The sequence below is a fragment of the Myotis nattereri genome (genome assembly GCF_964212035.1).
Source record: "Myotis nattereri genome assembly, chromosome: 1".
NCBI lineage: Eukaryota > Metazoa > Chordata > Mammalia > Chiroptera > Vespertilionidae > Myotis > Myotis nattereri.
Window position 1 is genome coordinate 6,675,119 of NC_138075.1, and position 6,429 is coordinate 6,681,547.

The window sequence follows — 6,429 nt, forward strand, 5'->3', positions numbered from 1 at the left end:
GCAATAGAAACTCAGGCTGGTGCAGGCAGGTGGGGAGGGAGGTCTTGGCTGCAGAACATCAGCAAACTGCCCGGCTGGCGTGGCTCAGTGGTTGAGCATCCACCTACAAACCAAGAGGTCACGGTTCGATTCCCAGTCAGGGCACAGGTCTGGGTTGTGGGCTCAATCCCCAGTAGGGGGCCTGCAAGAGGCAGCTGATCGATGATTCTCATCATTGATGTTTCTATCTCTCTCCCTCTCTCTTCCTCCCTGAACTTAATAAAAAAAAAAAACTATTTTGAAAAAAGAGTATCAACTTGCCCTTGTGTTCATGTGAGACCCGAGGAGACCCTGAGAATAACTGGGAAGACTCGGGGTCCTGGGGGCAGTGGGGGCAGCGTCTGGGGGAAGAATGATCTAGTTCCTGGTGCCCGCTGGCAACTGAGGGCTGAGGCCTGATGCCTCCCGTGTGCCATCTCGCTGGTGTGAGGCCTGCCTGAGGTGACACAGGCACGGCAGCGGGTGTTCAATAAACGCTATTTGTCTCCTGCTTTCTTCTTTCTTTTTTCCAAGTTTAAACTTAAAAATAGATGTTGTGAAAGCGACCATCCGGTTGGCAGGCAGGCGGGTCCCCTGGGGTGATCGTCGCTGCCGGTGGTGGTTTGCGACAGCGGCTGAGGGTGGCGTTCTGGACAGCAGGTAAATGGAAGGACTATCTACCATATGAGCATGGAAGAATCCCAAACACGGGGTTGTGGGGAAAGAGAAGTCACGAAAGGAAAAGTTTGCAACAAGAGACCATCTATAGAGCTTAAGCACACAGTAGACTGGAGAGCATGATGCTAAGCGAAATAAGCCAGTCAGAGAAAGATAAATATCACATGATCTCACTCATTTGTGGAATATAATGAACAACATAAACTGATGAACAAAAACAGATCCAGAGACAGAGAAGCAATGATCAGACCGTCAAACCTCAGAGGGAAGGTAGGGGAGGGTGGGGGTGAGGGAAGAGATCAACCAAAGGACTTGTCTGCATGCATATAGGCCTAACCAATGGACGCAGACAATTGGGGGGTGAGGGCATGAATGGGGGAGTGGGGGGTTGAGGGCATGAGTGGGGGAGTGGGGGGTTGAGGGCATGAGTGGGGGAATGGGGGGGCAATGGGAGGATAAGGACACATGTAATACCTTAATCAATAAAGAAAAATAGCTCTAACCGGTTTGGCTCCGTGGGTAGAGCATCGGCCTGTGGACTGAAAGGTCTCAGGTTCGATTCCAGTCAAGGGCATGTACCTTGGTTGCAGGCACATCCCCAGTAGGAGGTGTGCAGGAGGGAGCTGATCGATGTTTCTCTCTCATCGATGTTTCTAACTTTCTATCCCTCCACCTTCCTCTCTGTAAAAAATCAATAAAATATATTTTTAAAAAAATAAAGAAAAATAATAACACAGTAGGTGACCTTCTCTGCATTGTGATAGCCCGTCCACCTGCATGGGCTCACCTTTTAGGAGAATTTCTGTCAGGAGCAGAGGAAAGGCCACGGGGCATCAGCTGCCCCTGCCACAGCTGCATTTATCGAGCACATACTACAGGCCAGGCACTCTTCAATGGCCTCACTTACTATCGCCCCTTAACAGGTGCCTAAACCGAGGCACAGAGAGGTTACGCGTCCCGTCCAAGGTCACACAGTAAGTTGCAGAGCCCTAACTCAAACCCAGTGCTCTTGAGTACTCACCCACATCACCTGTGGCTCACAGTTGCTCATGTTTTAAGAACAATTTAAGAAATCTGAAGCAAACGTGCTCAATTAGTCACATGGGTAACGTCTGGTGGCATGTTCCTGGGTGTTCTTCCCTCTCTTCCGTGTAATTCTCTGCAGGTGTGAAGTGTTCACAAAAGCCCTCTGCTGGCCCCAGGCCCCTGCCTCACCATGAGCCACATCGCACAGGTAGGCAGGCAGCCAGCGTGGCAGAGCGATAACCAGCTCACTGCTCCGTGTCCATGAGATCTTCCCAGCACGTTGTCCTGCGGGGGCTGAGCGGCCGGAGGAGGCCTGAGCCCGGGGAGAAGGGATTAACCGCAACCTGGGCTGCTCCCCTCAAGGCAGGGAGGGCGGGTGGCCCAGGGGACAAACAGGCTGCCCATGGCCTTCCTTCCGTCGTTCCGGAGAAGGAACTAACGCCCATGTAGCTGGCAGAGGTCAGGTCTGCAGCGGCCGATGCATGGCTGCCCGCACTGACCTGGTCTGGTTGGAAGAGGTTTTGGCTGGTTGCTGGCCTGGGTGTCCTGGTTCTGGCAGCGCTGGCCCACTGGGCTCCTGGAAATGTGGGCAGTGCTCCTGGACCCTCATGCAACCCTCAGGACCAATGGGCTGGCACCCAGAGCAGCCAGGCCCAGTCTCCCTCCCTCCTTGCCCTCCCCCTCCTCCCATACTCAAGAGGTGGGGAAACTGGGGCTGAGGAAGGAGTAGGGTTCTGCGTGGGGCCACAGAGGGGAGACTGCAGCAGGGCTGGGTGTCCCCCTCGTGCCAGGCGGAGCCTGAATGGGCGAGAAGGCAGCTTTGTGGGCCCTGACTCATCGGCTGACATCACTAAGCCAATGTTTGGGGAAGAAAATCTGAGGTTTTCTCAGTCACAGCTGCCCAGGCTGTTCCCATCAGACAGGGCTTGAGGGCAATGGGCTCCAAGGGCCAGCTATGCTCCTGGTGCCAGGCGCATCCTCCCCAGCTCCCCATGAACAGCCCCGGCTCCAAAAGGCATTTGGTGAAATTGCCCAGGTCACCTAGCCTGTGCCTACCGGCTACGGCAGGAGGTCGGGCCTCATGGATATAGCAAAGCTAGAGCATTTCATTCACTCACTCACTCACTCACTCATTCGTCCTTTAAACAGTAGAATGTCTGGCATGTGCCAGCACCCTACCCTGGGGGTTCAACAGCTGGAGCCCTGCCCTCTGGGAGGGACTAGAAGACCCTGTCCCGACTTCTATTACTGAAGTGTGATCTTTTCTGAAGTTAGTGTAGCTACTCCTGTTGCTTTTGATTCGTGGTACGGTGGTATGTCTTCCTCCATCCCTCCATTTTTACCTACCTGAATCTTTATATTTAAAGTGGGTTTCTTGTAGACAACCTACAGTAGAGCCCTGTTCCTTTTTTAAAAAAAAATTGATTTCAGAGAGGAGGGGAGAGGGAGAGAGAGGCAGAAACATCAATGATGAGAGAGAATCATGGATCGGCTGCCTCCTGTACACGCCCTACTGGAGATTGAGCCCCAAACCCAGGCATGTGCCCCAAACGGATATTGAACCAGTGACCTCAACCAACTGAGCCACACCAGCCCGGCTTTGAAGAACTTTGAACATTTTTTTGTGGGGCAGCTCTGCGGCTGCTGCATGCCCTGTTTCAGTTTTTCTGAGAAATTCTTTATTTCTCCTTCACTATGTTGATGGCCTTTTCCCCACTTTCACCACTTTAAATACTTGGCTGCACGCTCTTCCTGCCTGGCTTCTAAGGAGACGTTCGCTGCCATTTCTGTCCTGTGCCTCTGTGGGTCAGGTGTTCTTCCCCTCTGGCTTCTTTCAAGATCTTCACTCTGTCTTTGGTTTTTGCACTTTGAGTATGATCTGCTCAGCTGTGGATTTTTGGGGTATTTATCCTGCTTTAGATGTTCTTAGATTCCTTATCTGTTGCTTTTGGTGTTTGTCATTAATTTTAGAAAATTCTTGGCCATTTATACTTCAAATGTTTCTTCTGCTGCATCTCTCTCTCTCTTTCTGGTTTTCCCACCATACATATATTATACCTTTTGAAATTGTCTTACAATTCCTGGATGTTCTGATCTGTTTGATTTTTCAGAACATTTTTCCCCTCTCTGTATATTAGTTTGGGATATTTCTACTGACATCTCCCCCAGCTCACTGATTTTTCCCCTGGCAGTCCACTGATGGCCTCATCAAAGTCATTTTTTCTTCCCTTTTTTTTAAAAAAAATATTTTTTTATTGATTTTTAGAGAGCAAGGAAGGGAGAGGAAGAGAGAGAAACATCGATGTGAGAGCAAAACATCAATGGGCTGCCTCCTGCATGTCCCCCAACTAGGGATCGAGCCAGCAACCTGGGCGTGTGCCCTGACCAGGAGCGAACCAACAACCGTTCAGTGCATGGGACGAAGCCTCACTGAGCCACACTGGCCAGAGCAAGGCATTCTTCCTTTCTGTGGGTGTTCTTGATTTCTACCATTTCTCTTAAATGTTTTTCTTAAAGTTTCCATCTCTCTGCTGACACTGCCCATCTTGGTAACTTTTTCCATTAGAGCCCTTAACATATTAATCATAGTTATTTTAAACTCCCCGTCTGACAATTCCAAATTCCGTGTCTGCCCTCGGTCTGGTTCTGATGCCATTCCTCTCCGGTCGGCATCTCTTCTTATTATGTGGCATGCCGGCCGGGCAACCTTTTCTGAAAGCCAGACATGATGTGCTGGGAAACAGGAACTGAGACAGACGGGCAGTTTGTGCGAGGATTTCTGTTAACCTGGCGAGGGCTGGCAGTGTTTCATCTCTGCGGTAGCTGCAGGAGCCAGCGGCGGCAGATTCCTCTGGCCTTGTTTCTCTCGTCTTTTTTTTTTTTTTTTGCGGTTCCCTAAGAACTCCTCCTTAGATAGAGTGTGTCTGGGAGCTCTTGTCATGTGGCCCTGTTATACTGGAGGCCTATTGAGGAGCCAGTAAGGGGGTGGGAGGAGAAATGTTCTATCATCCTATGTCCCTGGGCTGTGATAGTCATTAGTGCCTCTCAGCTCTCTCCCCGCACCCCCTTAGGTAACACGGGAAGGCTAGAGGGGCTGGTGATGGGGGAGTGCCTTCCTCCAGGGTGGACAGGTTCTGGTAAAATCATGTTCCCTGGAGAGTGGGCCTTCGCTGAGGAGAACGATATGAGTGTATTTCACAACGACAACTTTCCCACTCGCCCTGCAAGAGCTCCGAGGAAGTTTGGGAGGTTCCTGGAGGTAAAATCACAAAACTGTGCTCCCTCCCTTTAGCCTGTGACCCCCCCCCCCGGCCCCCCCGGGGTTTCTCAGTTTCATACTCGTGCGCACTTCGCCCCGGCCGTTCACCCGCATTTCGGTGTAAGCCATTCTGCCCGTTTACGGCTCCAGCACCTTCTCCTGGTGAACAGATCGTGGCTGAGACTGGATTTGCTCGTCTTCAGGTTTTCGGGGGGTGTCGACCTCAGAACCCAGTTCTCAGACGGGTCTAAGAAAAGGTATTGGTTTTCAGTTTGTTAGCTTTCTTCCTCCTGGCAGGACGGAGTGACGACTTCCGAGCTCCTTACCTGTCAGAGCAGAAACGGAGCTGCTTGGGCCCTTGTGCACCAGCGTTGCCATGTGAGCCGGGCAGGCTCCCGACCCCCCACCTGTGTCCCCTCGGCTGTGTGATGGGACCATGACCCAGAGGTGTGATTTGATACAGGGCAGGAGCCCGGCCAGGGCTGCAGGATGGAAGCTGGAAGCCCACCCAGGAGGTTTGCAGCCGTGGAAGGGAGCAGCCCCAGCCGGCCCAGGCTGTAGGGGAATCTGCTGGCTCAAGAGGGGAGAGAGGAGGAAGCCTGGGGTGGGGACCACGGGGGGACTCTGGAGGCCACCCCCTCCCCGCTCCCCACCCCCAGCCTAGGTTTCACTTCTACCTGTGATTCCCGGGGCAACAACGCCTGTACTTTGCACCACGGCTTCCCCATTTTCAAGTGATTCTGTATGAATTCCCAGCCACTGGCTCCATTGCATCCCTACCCTGGCCCCGTCAGAGGTGGTGTTATAGAATTTTAAAATATATATATTTTTATTGATTTCAGAGAGGAAAAGAGAGGGGGAGAGTGAGGGAGGGAGAGAGAGAGAGAGAGAGAGAGAGGGAGAGAGAACCATCACTGATGAGACAGAATCATCAATTGGCTGCCTTCTGCACACCCCCTACTGGGGACCGAGCCTGCAACCTGGGCATGTGCCCTGATGGGGAATCTGATCAGAATCCAACCATGACCTCCTGGTTCGTAGGTCGATGCTCACCCACTGAGCCGCTTGGGGTGTTCTGTTCAGTAACCGGACATGGTTGTCGCAGGTAGTTTTATTTACTTGCATCAAGTCCAGGACGCAGGACCGGTATCCAAAGCTCTGTCTCCCGGAAGGTCGGTTACCTGTTGACGCCTTCTTGGCGGTTGGCTACACTTACCCTTTGGGTTCCTGTCAAGGTCACTGTTTACAGCAGCATCTGCAAAATACTAAGCTCCATTTGAGCATTTACAAGCATTCCATGGAGTGACAGCACTTAGACCTGCCCAGAGCTGGAGACCCTCCTAACAGTGGGGGACGGAAACCCAGGACCCAGGGCCTCTGGCCAGGGCTCCGGAACCTCCAGGAGCAAATAGCGCCCAAGGGCGGATGCTGAGCCCCTGGCAGAACCG